This window comes from Lathyrus oleraceus, chromosome 7 (assembly GCF_024323335.1).
Source record: "Lathyrus oleraceus cultivar Zhongwan6 chromosome 7, CAAS_Psat_ZW6_1.0, whole genome shotgun sequence".
Taxonomy (NCBI): domain Eukaryota; kingdom Viridiplantae; phylum Streptophyta; class Magnoliopsida; order Fabales; family Fabaceae; genus Lathyrus; species Lathyrus oleraceus.
Window position 1 is genome coordinate 426,861,569 of NC_066585.1, and position 18,668 is coordinate 426,880,236.

Sequence of the window (18,668 nt, forward strand, 5' to 3'; positions counted from 1 at the left end):
TCAATGCTATATCTTACAACGAGTATGAAAAGATCACCAACAGAGAAACAGCCAAAGACATACTTGACTCTCTGAGGATGACTCATGAAGGAAACTCTCAGGTCAAAGAGACAAAGGCTCTGGCGCTTATCCAGAAATATGAAGCCTTCAAAATGGAAGATGATGAAGCCATAGAGGCAATGTTCTCTAGATTCCAAACTCTGATTGCAGGTCTCAAGGTTCTAGACAAAGGATACACAACTGCAGACCACGTCAAAAAGATAGTCAGAAGTCTGCCAAAGAAATGGAGACCCATGGTTACTGCTCTGAAGCTGTCAAAGGATCTGAACAATATCAGTCTTGAAGAACTTGTCAGTTCTCTCAGAAGCCATGAGATAGAACTAGAGGAAGATGAGCCTCAGAAAAGGAACAAGTCCGTAGCATTAAAGTCCAGATATGAAAGACGCAAACCTGACAGAACCAAAGCTCTCCAGGCAGAAACTGAAGATACTGATGACTCTGAACTAGAAGATTCTGATGATGAAGAAGAATTGTCCCTCCTGACCAAAAGAGTTAAACAACTCTGGAAAAAGAGGAACAACAACTTCAGAAGACCAAGACCCAGAGGGGATCGATCAGAATCAACCTCAAAAGGTAAAACTAACAAAGATATTACTTGTTATGAATGTAAAGAAACAGGTCACTACAGGAATGAATGCCCCAAGTTAAAGAAAGACAATTCTAGAAAAGAAAGCTTCAAGAAAAATACCTTCAGGACAAAGAAAGGATTGATGGCTACCTGGGATGATAGTGAATCCGAGTCATCAGAATCTGACTCTGATGAAAAGGCCAACGTGGCACTTATGTCTACCACATCCAGGAGCAGCTCAGATGAAGAATCTGAAGAGGTATTTTCTGAACTCTCTCGATCTGATCTAGAATCATGCTTGTCAGAAACTCTTAGCTCATATCAGAAATTAAAACAAAAGCTTAAAAACATAAAAGGCTGTTTTAAAGCAAAATTTGAAGAATGTGGCAAGCTTGAGATGAAAATTCTAGAGCGAGAAGATACAATCAGATCTTTGACATTAGAAAGAGATGGAGCCAAAAGAAAAAGCTTAGAATTAGAAGAAGCGTTGTCTCAAGCACCACAAACTTCAAATAAATTAATTTATGAATATGAAGAAGTGTTGCATCCTGCGAAAAATCAACCGGCGAGCTAAAAATAAAAACACACAGAGCCGCCACTGCGCGTTATTTATCCCAAGATAGGGAAAGGAAACGCTCAGAGAAACCTGGAAAGGAAATGGTCTCGCGACCAGAGAGAAAGGGTAAGGGAGTCGGTTACGCAAGGGGAAGGTATTAGCACCCCTCACGTCCGTCGTACTCGACGGGATCCACGTTCTAGAATAAAGAAAAGGTTGCTAAGATATCACACACACACACAAGGGAACGCAGGTGGGGTTAAGAGGAACGAGCTCGATAAGGTATCGCACCTTATGCCTACATATCTTGTCTGCTACAAGAATCAGAGCCACTGTAGTTCGGCTTACGCACGCCAAACAACACAAAATATACAAACAAGCAAGGGTGGCAAACATGGAGCCCGACAACCACTGGATGGAATTACGTCGGCATCCGAACCAAAACACACTCACAAGGGCAAACGTGGAGCCCGACTGCCAATCACTGGGCTTACGTCGGCATCCGAACCAAAACACACAGTCAGATAACAAATAAACACACACAAAAAAGAAAAAGGTTGCCCGGAGTGGTCTCGCACGACCACCTGCCTACATACCTCGTCTGGCACGAGGATCAGGGCGATGTAGTTCCCCTGAAAGGGACTAAAAATCTAACCAGATAACAGAGGGAGACACAACACTAGGGAGACTACGACTCGAGCCTGGATGTTGTCATGCAAAGTCGTCCCTAAGTTCAGTTTTCTATCCTACCTGCATAAGCAAGCCTATCCTAACCAGGAAAGAAGCAAACATACAAGCATACAGAACAATCGAATGAGAACAAGCATCTCAAACAAGCATGTCAATCAGATATCCACGTAGCACCCACTATAGCCAAACAAGGGGGCTCACACAATAGGTTTGACTGCCTCAGCAAGTCGTCTGTACGGGCTGTGTTTGCTCTTAACCTTGCCATTACGAGACTAAGGTGAAGCAGATGAAGGGTGAAGTGAGGATCAGACCTCACAGCTCTTATCCCTGACCAGGGAGAGCTTCTGACAAATGAGCATGGGTCCAGAATAGGGGAACCCTTCTATACTCGAAGACACTGACACAATGTGCACTGCACAAGATCTTGGGCTTGGATCTCAATGCTACAACCATGTAATGGGAGCAAGGAGAAGACTCACAGAATAGTGGGGGATAGATTGCATATCCCTACCTTCCACCAATTGCCTCTTTTAGAGGACTTTCACCTGCTTGGCACGAAAAATAAACAACCACAATCATTGCCTCTTAAGGAGGACTTCAGACAATTGCCCGGCCAAGTAACAGGCCGGGTCTCCCAGACTACATGAAGTTAGGAAGTTATACCTCAATGCAAGTTGCTTAAGCAAAGCAAAGCAAAAGTTCACAAGGAACTGAGCAACTAAAAGTACCTGGAAACAATCAAACACAGTTAGTACTCAGACAGACAAACCATAAACAACAAGTGTTCAATCAATCAAACTATACAAAGCAATGCACAACAAGGCAAGCTCAAAGCTCAAGCCTAAGCTTCACAACCTACAAAACAATGTTATGTTAGTATACAAACATCAACAACATCAATTGCATTTAACTTGATTCATTCTCCATGTGCATTATGCTTTTGATCCTGAAAAATCAAGCAAACATTAGCAACAAGACCACTAGGCTAAGCCTAGGGTCCAAAGGCAAGAAAAATTCCTAAACAGCAAGGTATTCTCAAACCAAAGTCAAATTAATGTCAAACAAGAGCAAACACCATTGGTCTCATGTTTATATCATTCATCATGCTCATGTTATGCACAAAATAAGGCAAACTAGTTCAAATGAAGCATCAAACATGCAAACAGAACTATTGCATTCAAATCCACACCAAAACAATTCTAAAAATTCTCAAATAATTTACACCTAAACAGAGGATATTCAAGGTCTATCATGTCAAATTTGAGCTCAATTGGGCGAATGGAACCATGTCAATGAAAATCAACAAAAACAGACACAACTATAGGCTCCAAATCACAACATCAACACATGCTTCCACTTCCAAAATTCATAACTCAATGAGAACAAAAAAGAAATGGATGAGACCAAAACAGGAATGTCACACAATGTGTCTATTACAAGCATATCAAATTTCATGATCATTCAATACCATATGAGCATTTCTCAATCAATCTACCAACCTATGTCACACAAGCTTGCACAATTGACCAACAGAAATGAAAAATCACAATCAATTTGAAAATGCAATGAGAAATTCCACAAAAATTCACAAAGCACCTTAACATGTTAATGATTCACCATGCAAAATTTCACATCATTCCAACAAGTATAGGTCACTCAAATAAATCCAGCAAATTGACATAATGAGGTGTGACACAAATTGTCACACCTAAGTTCCAAAATTCATATCTCAATGACCAGGTATCAAAAATTCATGAAATTTACATGTAAATAAGCATCAACCAGTCAACAATCATCACAAAAATTTTCAAGAATTTCTTTTACACTATGAGCATTTCACATTGGATTTGGTAAAATGTATCAAAAATGAGTACATGTGAAACAAACCTAAGTCCATCCAAAAATATACCATGCACAACTTTGACCAATAGGTCAAAAAAATTCTACATTCAACAACAAAGTCAACACAAGAATTTCCACATTTTTCTGAATTTTTTATGATTTTCTATGAATTTTTTAACATTTTTATGAATTAATATAATTAATTAATTAAGCAGTGGCAGTATTGTAAATAAGTGGAGGCGGGAGCGGGAAACGCTTCATTTGAATTTTCAAACAGAATTGAAGATCAAACATGAGTTCATCATCGTTTTCGCTCAACTTCTTCCCAGAATTTCCAGAATTCGATGATCCATCGACTAACACGAAAATGCACAAGTGTATAACCGTTCGAACCGTCTCACCAAGCACAATCCAAATATCACCTTGATTTATCCTAAATGTTCCTCTATCTCTCAAATCAAACGAGTTAGGGTTTTGGCTCAAAACTTAAATTCCAGATTTCTCAACCTACGTTTCACCATTCTATAAACCACAAGCACCACTGGATTCTACAATCAACGAACTATAAAAAGCATATAACAATCAATCAAATCGTGTCATTCGAAAAATTGGAAACCTGGTATGGCAGTGATGTTCTTGGCGTTCTTCGCGTGATCCAGCTCCAAACAGATGTAGTATATGCTAGTAGAAATGAGATGCAAAGCTTGGATTCACTCGATTTCGCTCCTAATGCTTGGATTCACGATTCACCATTGATGATGCTTCTTTGAACAGTGGAGCTTGGCGCGGTTTTGGATGTGGAAAGGCAAAAACAGATGGAGCATATCCTGATTGAAGATCAATGCAACAAGAAATTTCGAGTTTGATCAACAATTGATGAAGATTTGGTGAATTTTGGTTTTTGTGTTCTTGAGGAATTTTGAGAGAATGAAGAGTTTTCAGATCTGGTTTTGGGATTTGTGATATTCTGTTATGCTTACAATGTGATTAGGTTTATATGTGAATGTTTAATCCATGCTTAATCATGTAATTAACCAAATTGCCTTTGTTAATAAAAATGCTAATTTTTCAAGTGAGGGCAAAATGGGAATTTCACTTGCCAGCTCATTGCCACCTGTTTGACAGCTCACACAACTTCCAAATGCCATGTGTGAGCTGTTGAAACTTGTCTCACTCTCATTGGTTGTGTAATTTGCAAAATCACATGTGAATGCCACTTTGTCCATTTTTGCCATTTCATTTTTCAAGCCAAATCTCAAATTACAAGCCTTAGGCACGAAGTGATGATTCCAACACATTTCAAATACCATTCATGAGGTGTTGCAAAAATCCCCACTCAAAAATTCCAATTATTTTGAAAGTTGGACAATTTTGCCCTTGGTCCATTTTAACTGTCCAGTTGAAAGTTGACTTTTTGCATTGACCACTTTTGGAAAAATCCAATTATGCACCATGAAAGTACATGTCAAATGGAGTTTGTGCATATAAAGAACTTGCAATTTGGACAAACCATGTGGAAATTATGGCCTCCTGATTATGGGTCATTTTTGAATTTCACTGAGCCATAATTTTCCAACCATACATGGGATTTTCAAGTTCTTGGACTTTTTGAAAAGGTAAGAACAAGATCTACAACTTTCGTGTTGAACAATTTTTCACTTGAAGCTTCCTTGGACACGTGGCTTTGAGGTCAAAACTTTCCATTTTTGGAAACTTCAATTACAAGTCACCTTCTATTTTTGGCAGTTCTTGTCCTGACTTGATTTTCTTCATTTTTAAGCTTTGAAATGTCAAATAACACTTGTTCCAACATGAATGAAGTGTATCCAACTCATTTCCACCTCCAAATCCATCAAACCATGTACATTTGACCATAGTTGACTTTTTCATCTGATAGATGAAATTGGCAATGCATAGATCAAATTAAGCCCCAATCTCCAACTGAAATGGCTCAAGGGTGAAACCCTAGCCTCAATAAGCTCCATACAACCATATAATGAACCCCATAACCATCATAAACCCCATCTCCTGATTATGCCCTGACTGGCCCAATGCAACTGATTAGGGTTGACCAGTGGTCAAAACCCTAATCTCAAGGAATCTTCTTCAATCTTCTGATGACATCCAACCATGATAATGATGATGTATCATTGCAATCAAGATGAAGACCAATATCCTTTGAGAATCACAAAACCCTAATTCACAGCCCAATCCTCAGATGGCCCATGATCAGTCAATAAACCCTAGGCTTGCACTTAGACTTCTCCATCTTCTGATCAATACTTGGGAGTATGGCTTGCACAATGTAACCACATGATATGCAATATGAAATGCCTAATGACCTAAAATGATATGTACAATGTTAATGCTAGTCCCAAGAGAGGAGGGCAAATTTTGAGGTGTTACAAGAAGCCTTTCAAGAATTTCTGAAAAATGGAATAGGTAGGAGTATTATGGCATCCATGATTTATGGAGTCAGTCAGAACAATAAAAAGGGAATTGGGTATGATCCTAAGGAAGTTAAAACTTCTTCTAGTGACCAACTTAAATCTCCATTTTCATATCACTATACACACACACAAGAACAAAAATTTGAAAATGCTAGAAAACCCAAAGTTATAAGAAACTCTGGGAAGACTAATCAGAAAGGACCCAAGAGATTCTGGGTACCGAAAGATAAGATTGTTTATGTTGCAGATATCCTATGCAGCAAAGTTCAGACACCAGTCATGGTACCTGGACTCTGGATGCTCGCGACACATGACGGGAAGAAAGTCTATGTTCCAAAGTCTGGAACTTAAAGACGCTGGATTTGTAGGTTTCAGAGGAGATCAGAAAGGAAGGATCAGAGGCTCTGGAACTATTGGTAATGGTACTCTTCCCTCTATATCTGATGTCCTTTACGTAGAAGGATTAATGCATAACTTGTTATCCATAAGTCAATTAAGTGATAACGGTTATGATGTAATCTTTAATCAAAAAACATGTAAAGCCATAAATCAAAACAATGGTTCAGTCCTATTCATAGGCAAGAGGAAAAACAACATTTATAAAATCAATCTTTCTGATTTAAAAGAACAAAATGTTATATGTCTGATGACTGTTCACGAAGAGCAATGGGTGTGGCATAGACGCTTGGGCCACATTAGCATGAGGAAACTTTCTCAGCTAAATAAACTCGAGTTAGTCAGAGGCCTACCTAAACTGAAGTTTTCTTCAGATGCTCTATGTGAAGCATGTCAGAAAGGAAAATTTTCAAAAACATCCTTTAAAAAGAAAAATGTTGTTTCTACCTCTAAGCCTCTGGAACTTCTCCACATTGACTTATTTGGTCCTGTAAAAACAGCATCAGTCAATGGAAAGAAGTATGGACTAGTCATTGTTGATGATTACAGTCGCTGGACATGGGTGAAATTCCTAAAGCACAAGAGTGAGTCTCACTCTGCATTCACTAGTTTCTGCTCCAAAGTGCAAAAAGAATTTGACTCTAAAATTATTAGAGTCAGAAGTGATCATGGTGGAGAATTTGAAAACAAAGATTTTGAGGAATTATTTGACTCTAATGGAATATCCCATGATTTCTCCTGCCCTAGAACTCCACAACAAAATGGAGTTGTAGAGAGGAAGAATAGGACACTCCAAGAGATGGCCAGAACCATGATCAATGAAACTAATGTGGCAAAGCACTTTTGGGCAGAAGCTGTAAATACAGCATGTTACATTCAGAATAGAATCTCTATAAGACCTATTCTGGAAAAGACTCCCTATGAACTGTGTAAAGGAAGAAAACCAAACATTTCATATTTTCATCCTTTTGGATGTTCTTGCTTTATCTTAAACACTAAAGAACATCTGAACAAGTTCGATTCCAAAGCACATAAAGGTATTATGTTAGGATACTCAGAACGCTCTAAAGGCTACAGAGTATACAACACAGAAACCAAAATTATGGAAGAATCAATTCATGTCAGATTTGATGATAAGCTTGACCCTGAAAAGTCAAAGCTAGTTGAAAATTTTGCAGATTTAGAAATCACTCTTGCAGGATCTGATAAAACTCCAGAAGCAACTGTCACTCAGAACTCTGAAGAAATTAAATCCCCAGAAATCCCAAAGAAAGTTAAAAGTCGTATCAATGTATCTGAAGATTTGATTCTGGGAAACAAAGACGAACCTGTTAGAACCAGATCTACCTTCAGGACCTCTGAAGATACTCCTCTAGGACTAGTGTCTCTGATTGAGCCTACGTCCTGTGATGAAGCACTTCAAGATAACGACTGGGTTTCAGCCATGCAAGAAGAATTAGATCAATTCACAAAGAATAATGTCTAGGATCTTGTTCCAAAGCCCAGAGGCACTCACGTCATTGGAACCAGATGGGTATTCAGAAACAAGCTGAATGAGAAAGGAGAAGTCGTCAGAAACAAAGCTCGACTGGTAGCTCAAGGTTATAGTCAACAAGAAGGTATTGATTATAATGAAACTTTTGCTCCAGTCGCAAGGTTAGAATCTATTCGTCTTCTTGTATCTTTTGCTATTAACCATTCTATTAAATTATATCAAATGGATGTCAAGAGTGCATTCCTTAATGGTTATATATCAGAAGAAGTGTATGTCAACCAACCTCCAGGTTTTGAAAATCCAAATTTTCCAGAACATGTTTTTAAACTTAAAAAATCTTTATATGGACTTAAACAAGCTCCCAGAGCTTGGTATGAACGTTTAAGCAATTTTCTTCTGGAACACAATTTTATCAGAGGGAAAGTTGACTCCACACTTTTCTGTAAGAACCTTAACAATGATCTCATGATATGCCAGATATACGTTGATGATATTATTTTTGGTTCAGTTAACGCCTCTGTTTGTCAAGAATTCTCTAAGTTAATGCAGGCAGAATTTGAAATGAGCTTAATGCAAGAACTAAAGTTCTTTCTGGGAATTCAAATTAACCAAACTTCAGAAGTTACATATGTTCATCAAAGCAAATATATTAAAGATGTTCTGAAGAAATTTGACATGGCTGACTGCAACTCTGCAAAAACTCCAATGCATCCGACATGCATTCTTGAAAAGGAAGAAGTAAGCGCAAAGGTTTGTCAGAAGCTCTATCGAGGTATGATAGGCTCTCTTCTCTATCTGACTGCTACTCGTCCTGATATTCTCTTTAGTGTCTGTCTCTGTGCCAGATTCCAATCAGATCCTGACTTGATTTTCTTCATTTTTAAGCTTTGAAATGTCAAATAACACTTGTTCCAACATGAATGAAGTGTATCCAACTCATTTCCACCTCCAAATCCATCAAACCATGTACAGTTGACCATAGTTGACTTTTTCATCTGATAGATGAAATTGGCAATGCATAGATCAAATTAAGCCCCAATCTCCAACTGAAATGGCTCAAGGGTGAAACCCTAGCCTCAATAAGCTCCATACAACCATATAATGAACCCCATAACCATCATAAACCCCATCTCCTGACTATGCCCTGACTGGCCCAATGCAACTGATTAGGGTTGACCAGTGGTCAAAACCCTAATCTCAAGGAATCTTCTTCAATCTTCTGATGACATCCAACCATGATAATGATGATGTATCATTGCAATCAAGATGAAGACCAATATCCTTTGAGAATCACAAAACCCTAATTCACAGCCCAATCCTCAGATGGCCCATGATCAGTCAATAAACCCTAGGCTTGCACTTAGACTTCTCCATCTTCTGATCAATACTTGGGAGTATGGCTTGCACAATGTAACCACATGATATGCAATATGAAATGCCTAATGACCTAAAATGATATGTACAATGTTAATGCTAGTCCCAAGAGAGGAGGGCAAATTTTGAGGTGTTACAAGAAGCCTTTCAAGAATTTCTGAAAAATGGAATAGGTAGGAGTATTATGGCATCCATGATTTATGGAGTCAGTCAGAACAATAAAAAGGGAATTGGGTATGATCCTAAGGAAGTTAAAACTTCTTCTAGTGACCAACTTAAATCTCCATTTTCATATCACTATACACACACACAAGAACAAAAATTTGAAAATGCTAGAAAACCCAAAGTTATAAGAAACTCTGGGAAGACTAATCAGAAAGGACCCAAGAGATTCTGGGTACCGAAAGATAAGATTGTTTATGTTGCAGATATCCTATGCAGCAAAGTTCAGACACCAGTCATGGTACCTGGACTCTGGATGCTCGCGACACATGACGGGAAGAAAGTCTATGTTCCAAAGTCTGGAACTTAAAGACGCTGGATTTGTAGGTTTCAGAGGAGATCAGAAAGGAAGGATCAGAGGCTCTGGAACTATTGGTAATGGTACTCTTCCCTCTATATCTGATGTCCTTTACGTAGAAGGATTAATGCATAACTTGTTATCCATAAGTCAATTAAGTGATAACGGTTATGATGTAATCTTTAATCAAAAAACATGTAAAGCCATAAATCAAAACAATGGTTCAGTCCTATTCATAGGCAAGAGGAAAAACAACATTTATAAAATCAATCTTTCTGATTTAAAAGAACAAAATGTTATATGTCTGATGACTGTTCACGAAGAGCAATGGGTGTGGCATAGACGCTTGGGCCACATTAGCATGAGGAAACTTTCTCAGCTAAATAAACTCGAGTTAGTCAGAGGCCTACCTAAACTGAAGTTTTCTTCAGATGCTCTATGTGAAGCATGTCAGAAAGGAAAATTTTCAAAAACATCCTTTAAAAAGAAAAATGTTGTTTCTACCTCTAAGCCTCTGGAACTTCTCCACATTGACTTATTTGGTCCTGTAAAAACAGCATCAGTCAATGGAAAGAAGTATGGACTAGTCATTGTTGATGATTACAGTCGCTGGACATGGGTGAAATTCCTAAAGCACAAGAGTGAGTCTCACTCTGCATTCACTAGTTTCTGCTCCAAAGTGCAAAAAGAATTTGACTCTAAAATTATTAGAGTCAGAAGTGATCATGGTGGAGAATTTGAAAACAAAGATTTTGAGGAATTATTTGACTCTAATGGAATATCCCATGATTTCTCCTGCCCTAGAACTCCACAACAAAATGGAGTTGTAGAGAGGAAGAATAGGACACTCCAAGAGATGGCCAGAACCATGATCAATGAAACTAATGTGGCAAAGCACTTTTGGGCAGAAGCTGTAAATACAGCATGTTACATTCAGAATAGAATCTCTATAAGACCTATTCTGGAAAAGACTCCCTATGAACTGTGTAAAGGAAGAAAACCAAACATTTCATATTTTCATCCTTTTGGATGTTCTTGCTTTATCTTAAACACTAAAGAACATCTGAACAAGTTCGATTCCAAAGCACAGAAAGGTATTATGTTAGGATACTCAGAACGCTCTAAAGGCTACAGAGTATACAACACAGAAACCAAAATTATGGAAGAATCAATTCATGTCAGATTTGATGATAAGCTTGACCCTGAAAAGTCAAAGCTAGTTGAAAATTTTGCAGATTTAGAAATCACTCTTGCAGGATCTGATAAAACTCCAGAAGCAACTGTCACTCAGAACTCTGAAGAAATTAAATCCCCAGAAATCCCAAAGAAAGTTAAAAGTCGTATCAATGTATCTGAAGATTTGATTCTGGGAAACAAAGACGAACCTGTTAGAACCAGATCTACCTTCAGGACCTCTGAAGATACTCCTCTAGGACTAGTGTCTCTGATTGAGCCTACGTCCTGTGATGAAGCACTTCAAGATAACGACTGGGTTTCAGCCATGCAAGAAGAATTAGATCAATTCACAAAGAATAATGTCTAGGATCTTGTTCCAAAGCCCAGAGGCACTCACGTCATTGGAACCAGATGGGTATTCAGAAACAAGCTGAATGAGAAAGGAGAAGTCGTCAGAAACAAAGCTCGACTGGTAGCTCAAGGTTATAGTCAACAAGAAGGTATTGATTATAATGAAACTTTTGCTCCAGTCGCAAGGTTAGAATCTATTCGTCTTCTTGTATCTTTTGCTATTAACCATTCTATTAAATTATATCAAATGGATGTCAAGAGTGCATTCCTTAATGGTTATATATCAGAAGAAGTGTATGTCAACCAACCTCCAGGTTTTGAAAATCCAAATTTTCCAGAACATGTTTTTAAACTTAAAAAATCTTTATATGGACTTAAACAAGCTCCCAGAGCTTGGTATGAACGTTTAAGCAATTTTCTTCTGGAACACAATTTTATCAGAGGGAAAGTTGACTCCACACTTTTCTGTAAGAACCTTAACAATGATCTCATGATATGCCAGATATACGTTGATGATATTATTTTTGGTTCAGTTAACGCCTCTGTTTGTCAAGAATTCTCTAAGTTAATGCAGGCAGAATTTGAAATGAGCTTAATGCAAGAACTAAAGTTCTTTCTGGGAATTCAAATTAACCAAACTTCAGAAGTTACATATGTTCATCAAAGCAAATATATTAAAGATGTTCTGAAGAAATTTGACATGGCTGACTGCAACTCTGCAAAAACTCCAATGCATCCGACATGCATTCTTGAAAAGGAAGAAGTAAGCGCAAAGGTTTGTCAGAAGCTCTATCGAGGTATGATAGGCTCTCTTCTCTATCTGACTGCTACTCGTCCTGATATTCTCTTTAGTGTCTGTCTCTGTGCCAGATTCCAATCAGATCCTAGAGAATCTCATTTAACAGCAGTTAAGAGAATTCTCAAGTATCTGAAAGGAACTCCTAACCTGGGCCTGATGTATAAGAAAACATCAGAGTATAGACTTTCGGGTTACTGTGATGCAGATTATGCAGGAGATAGACTAGAACGAAAAAGCACATCTAGAAATTGCCAGCTTCTGGGAAACAATCTGATATCCTGGGCTAGCAAAAGACAGTCAACTATCGCTCTATCAACTGCAGAAGCAGAATATATCTCAGCATCACTGTGCACAACTCAGATGCTCTGGATGAAGCATCAGTTAGAAGATCTGCAAATCTTTGAGAGTAACATTCCTATCTTCTGTGATAATACTGCTGCCATTTGTCTAAGTAAGAATCCCATTCTACATTCCAGAGCTAAACACATTGAAATAAAACATCATTTTATCAGAGACTATGTTCAGAAAGGGATAGTAACATTGAAGTTCATTGATACAGATCATCAATGGGCAGATATCTTTACTAAGCCTCTAGCTGAAGATAGATTTCTTTTTATCTTAGAAAATCTGAACATTCAAAATTGCCCTGAATGAAGTGTGGCTCTGAAGATGTAAAATGAGACTCTGACATAAACAAATGTGCTTCTGCCTCTGACTCTGATACTTCTACCAGTTAAGAAGATATATGAGTTAGAAATCTCCAGGAACCAATCCTTTGGTATTCCTGAAGATCAGATACATCAACACGTGGAGCACTTAGCGTCTAACCCTAGAACTTCTAGACAGCTGTCCAGAAGAAAATCAAAAGGGAAACGTTTGAGATCTCCTCGAGCAGTGTGCATACTGTTGGGATTAGACATTTATTAATGAGCCTTAATCATTTTCCCCCAAGCGTGCTAACTTGTGCTTTGTGCTAACGCTGAATAGTGTGTCATTTTGCATGTGTTTTCGTTTAGGGTATTTAAACACTTTTCTCACATTTCACACACTTATCACTCTCACTCACTCTCAAACCCTCTCTGAAGCATTTCTACAAACCCTTCATATTCACCTTCATCTTCTTCAACTATGGATGCTCAACAACAATAAGTTTTCAACTTTTCTCAGCAAATGGAATCCAACACCACTGCCCAAAGTTCAAGCATTCCAACTTCAACGGTTACAGGCGTTTCCATTACTCCAGTATACAAGGAACCCCATATTCTTGATCGCCAACCTCATATTAACCTAGCAACTCCCTTTGAGGGACTGGATGTGTTATGTGAAACACTTGTGGACTTCAACAACATGAGGAGAAATGGAGTAGATCTTACAGAAGAACTCCGTCTACAAGGGTGGGAAAACTACTTCCAAAGGTTGTATGGCCCTGTTTACCCAAATCTCATCAAAGAATTCTGGAGATTTGCTGATGCTGATGACCATTTCATCGTCTCCTTCGTTTTGGGGGTAAAGATAGTGATTACTGAAAAGTCAATTGCTTCTTTACTAAACATGGAGAAAACTGGAGGAAAAAGGATTTACAACATCAACCCTAGGTCCAAGCGCATTGCTGAAGAAATCAATCCAACCATCTTCAAACTCAACACTGAAGGAAATCCTTCAAAGAACAAAGAACTTCATCAGAACCTCAGAGTATGGCTCAAGATCATTCTGGGAACCATTCATCATCGCCCAGCATCAAACTCCTTTGACTACATCAATGCAGATCAGAAGTGCATTCTGTACTGCATTCACAAGGGTGTGAAGCTCTGCCTTCCTGCACTTCTCTTCAGATATCTCAGAGACTCTGTAAGGGAGACAAGAAACAACATGAAACCCAGATCCTACATCCCTCTGGGAAGGCTTATATCTGATGTTTTCATTGAGAATGGGTTGGTAGATCATCTGGAGAAGAACAGGCTGATGCAAGATCTGGCGATAGATACTGGAAGACCTTTGAACGCAAGAAATCTCAAGAGTATGGGAATTCTGAAGAAGATTCAAGTCAGACCCACTATGGATACCTCCTGGGATGCCTTGAAAGATCAGAGGAAGCTGCCCCATGGTCTTGCAAGGTTCTTTAAGAATGAACCCGTAGATGCAATCCTCCACTACATGCAACGTCTGAAGGATGAAGGAGTCGACATATCTGATTTCAGATTGGACGATTGTCTAGATTCAGAAGAAGACTTTGTCAGATTCAAAAGAGGTCCCCCTAAGAATAAGTCTTCAAAGGCAAAGAGAGCAAGAATAGGAGAAACTTCTGGAACCAGATCTCCAGCGCCTCTGCAAGAAACTACTGGTACGTCTGCTCCCTCTATTCCCTCTGAACAACTTATGGCTTCTTCTAATCCTCTCCCAACACCACCCATATACACAACCTCTGAAACCCCACCTTCTACAACCAGAACCTCACAACCTCTACCCAAAATTAATCTTGCCCAAACATCTTTACCACGTTCTGAAGCTGAAGAAATGAACCAAACCACTTCCTCTTCATCATCTTCAGAACCAGAATCACCTTCATACCTTATCCTCTCCTCAGACCCAGAAAACTCTGACCCTAGCTCTCCAACCTTATCCCAACTTCAGGCTCTAAACCACAACTCTCAACAACCACAACAACCTCCACTTGAATCTGAAGCAACTTCACCTCCCCCAGAACAAACAACCAACATCCCTTCTGAAGACCAACCTTCTGAAACTCAACCCTCTGACCTCCACACCTATGATATCACCCCTCCAAACACCTCAGCTGAACCTGAACCTGAAGCTGAACCTGAACCTCTAACATTAAATCTCAGCCCTCCAACCTCTTCACCTCAAACCTCTGAACCTAACCTTTCTGTACCTACCCTTGAGGAAGCCATAATGCTGGTCGCAGGGGCTTCAGTACAAAAGGTCAAGTCTCTGACCATTAACTCTGAAGTCAGTGATGATCCTGACTCTGTAAGGACACACTAGAACAGAGTCATTGGCTGGATGACCTCTGAGGCTTTTAAGCTGAAGAACATCTCTGAGCAAGTCAGAAATGGCTACATCAGAGATGCTGAGGCAAGACTCCAGGAAAGACTTGCAAGAGAAGCTGAAGCCAGAAGGCTTGAGGAAGAGAGACTAGCCAGAGAAGCTGAAGAAGCAGCCAAAAGGCTAGAGGAAGAAATGGCAAAGGAAGCTGAAGCTAAAGCTCTGGCCGATGCTGCTGCTGCTGCCGAAGCTGAAGCGCAGGCTGCTGCCGAAGCTGAAGCACAGGCTGCTGCTGAAGTTGAAGCAAAGGCCGCTGCTGAAGCACAGCTGGCTCTGACTCAGGGGGAGTCCTCTTCTATTATTCCTATGGTTCTCCAGACGCTAGAAGAACTGAAGAAAGATCAGAAGGAACTCCGTGCCAGAATGGATAAACAAGACTCTGTCAACGACAACATTCAGAACATGCTGGCTCTATTGCTTCAGAGAATGCCTCCGCCTCCCAACCCTTAGGCACTTAGGATTTTGTTTGTCGTGCTTTCTTTGTTTATGATGTTTACTTGTTCCTTTTGCCTCTGTTGTTTTTTATCTGAATACAATGTTTTTCTCTTGAATTATTATTTTTTGCTATGTCTTTTTGATTCTGACAAAAAGGGGGAGAAGTCATTAATAGCTCTGATGAAAATACTGTCTAAATACCTTAAGCACTCTGCAACATATTTTTCTTAAAAATAAATTTATCTAACACTAGACTTAAGAAATTGCAGAAGGTATCAAGAAACCTCATTGCTTGGAAGCTCTGGTAAGAACTTCTGAACTCCCTAGCCTATCTCAGGGGGAGCTTTTGTCTATCTGATCTGATATTGTTTATGTTTCATCTGCTAATTAAATTAGTTTTGTCATCATCAAAAAGGGGGAGATTGTAAGAACAAAAATTGTTCTACAACAGATTCCATGATTTTGATGATAACAAAGGATGAAACCAAAAATGGCACCCTAACGAAAAGTTTCCAAGTGTGCAGGGTTCTAAGGAAAGAAGGAAGAAATCATCAGATACAGAATCATATCAGATATAAATTATCAGAAGACCAGAAGTATCTGAAGTAGAAACACGTTCAAGAAAGTCTAACTCTGAGCAAAACAGCAAAATATCAGAAGCATCTGAACAAGAAGTACGCTCTAGAAGTTCTGACTCTGAACAACGGTATGTCAAACTCCAGAAGTTCTCAGCGCTATCTGAAGAAACCATCAGAACTCAAAAGAGATCAACATCAGAAGTTAGATAGCAAGATTCCAAGATCTCCAGAAACACGAAGACTCTGATTATGGAATTGCTAAATAAGGAAGAGTAACGTTAACTTCAAATAAAGTTATGGAAATGGACTTCCTAATACAGAAAGAGACGTTAACTCCAAATTCAAATGAAAAGGAACTATTTTTGGAAAGTAGTCATTCAAGAAGAGAAAGTTGCTTTGGCAAAAAGCAACATAAGTTATGGCACTAATTATTATTCAAGAGTTATTATCTGCTATGATTTTTTCAACGGATCCTTCTCTTCTATATAAAGGACTGCAAATCAACATTGAGAGATACAAGTACAACATCACAAGATTTTACTGAAACATCAACACACATAAAAACGTTTTATTCTCTCAATCTTCACGAAGCTTTTGCTTAGTACGTGAAACACTTTGTTCTTACTGTTGTAATATTTGCTTATCTTAGAAGCACTCTAGATTACATAAGTTTTTATCTTTATTGTATTTCCTCAAGTGACTCTGTGTAGTCTGTATACTTGAGAGGACTAAGAGATCTTTCTCTTAGACGTTGTTTGTAATCAATCTTTCAAGATTAGTGGATTAAGTCCTTGTTGAAGGCGAAATCACCTTGGCCGGGTGGACTGGAGTAGCTTTGTGTTATAAGCGAACCAGTATAAAAATCCTTGTGTGATTTTCTTTTTGAAAAAGCGCTTATTTTCAAACAATTCAAACCCCCCCTTTCTTGTTTTTCTCACCTTCAAATAAATAGTAAAAAATAAAAAGATTAAAGTGTAAATAAGAAAGATAAATTTAAAATATTTGCGAAATTGTTAAAATAGAGGGATAAATGTGAGAATAAAGTAAAATTTTCTTGATACTTGTTACGTGGGCCTTGGATTTGAAGCTTAGGATCCAGCCCACTCATGAGTACAGAAACCTAGCTGTTCCGCCGCCCACTCATTCATAAGCCCTAATTTGGAGATCTCCACTCACTTCACTGCCAATATATTCCAACCTCATCTTCCTTACTCACAATACGTTTAGGTCAAAAGACTGATTTACATCGTTAGGTTTTTCGAGTTCTGAATCTTAATATAAGTAAGATCTCGTTTCGATTTTTTTCTTTTGGTTATGTATTTGTGTTTTTGATGTTGAATATTGTGCGGTGACGATACTATTATGGACTAGAGTTTCTGATCTGGGAATCTTCACCCAGGATTTGATGACAAACCCTTGGCTGTATGAGCACTCTTAATTTACCCAATTTCAATCAAATAAAGTTGTTTCTTTCTGTTATTTTTTTCTTTCAAATTTCTGAAATTGTTGTTTTTGCATTAGTCTTTATTTGATAAATTTGAAAATTAAATAGGCTTATGATGATAATATAATTTAATCTTAGCGGATTTCAGTGAGATTTTTAATCAAGGATCTGTTTGTTACACACACTGAGGCCTTTTTTCAATACTATTGTGGTTATTATTTTCTATATATTTTTTTGTGTTGTTGACAATTTATTCTTACTGAATCAGTTGATCTCTTTAATGGTGCTATGATGAGATAAAAACACCAAGGAAGTGTTTATGGGCAGTGGTTTTGCCGTGAGCCTTATTTCAAAACGACTTCTCCTTCCACTGAGCACTTTTTATAGTTTCTTGTTTTTATAATTATGTGGCGTCCATTTACCAATTCTGAAGGATAAATTGTTCCTTTCCGTGTAATGGCTCGGACGCCAGATCGATTTTGTGGTGATCCTGATTCATGGTTTTTATTCAATGCCATTGGGTCTTGGAAACGCCTCATACATAGTTTTTATTAAAATATTTTCAGATTCTTAAGGATTACTGTTTTTCTGAATATGTATTTAAGTTTTGATCGGTTTTTCTAAAATTTAGTTAACCCATGTTTTTGTGATGCATAACCACAAGAGTAAATGTAGGATCTTGAATCTATTGATTATTACTTAGTCGTCTCCCAAAGTATTAATTCCTTTTTATCTCTCCTTTTGTCATCCAAGAAATAAATAAAAACGTAAATTAGCTTTGATGTTCTTCGGTGTTTGATTTAAATATTGGTGCTCTATTTTTTCACATTAATGTTTCAAATTGTAGCATAAATGGTGTAAACCTGGAGAT

The 18,668-nt window shown here is 38.3% G+C and overlaps 4 non-coding genes across 4 annotated transcripts; all 4 read left to right on the plus strand.

Moving 5' to 3' along the window:
• The first annotated feature begins 17,692 nt into the window (after positions 1–17,692).
• Positions 17,693–17,789, plus strand: LOC127109569 (small nucleolar RNA Z157/R69/R10). Its single transcript, XR_007796843.1, has one exon. It is a non-coding gene; the product is annotated as a small nucleolar RNA Z157/R69/R10 (small nucleolar RNA).
• A 114-nt stretch (positions 17,790–17,903) lies between these two features.
• LOC127109578 (small nucleolar RNA R11/Z151) lies at positions 17,904–17,990 on the plus strand. The gene has a single exon (XR_007796852.1). It is a non-coding gene; the product is annotated as a small nucleolar RNA R11/Z151 (small nucleolar RNA).
• Positions 17,991–18,079: 89 nt separating this feature from the next.
• LOC127109588 (small nucleolar RNA Z152/R70/R12) lies at positions 18,080–18,176 on the plus strand. The gene has a single exon (XR_007796861.1). It is a non-coding gene; the product is annotated as a small nucleolar RNA Z152/R70/R12 (small nucleolar RNA).
• A 41-nt stretch (positions 18,177–18,217) lies between these two features.
• LOC127109603 (small nucleolar RNA snoR80) lies at positions 18,218–18,342 on the plus strand. The gene has a single exon (XR_007796875.1). It is a non-coding gene; the product is annotated as a small nucleolar RNA snoR80 (small nucleolar RNA).
• The last annotated feature ends 326 nt before the right edge of the window (positions 18,343–18,668 follow it).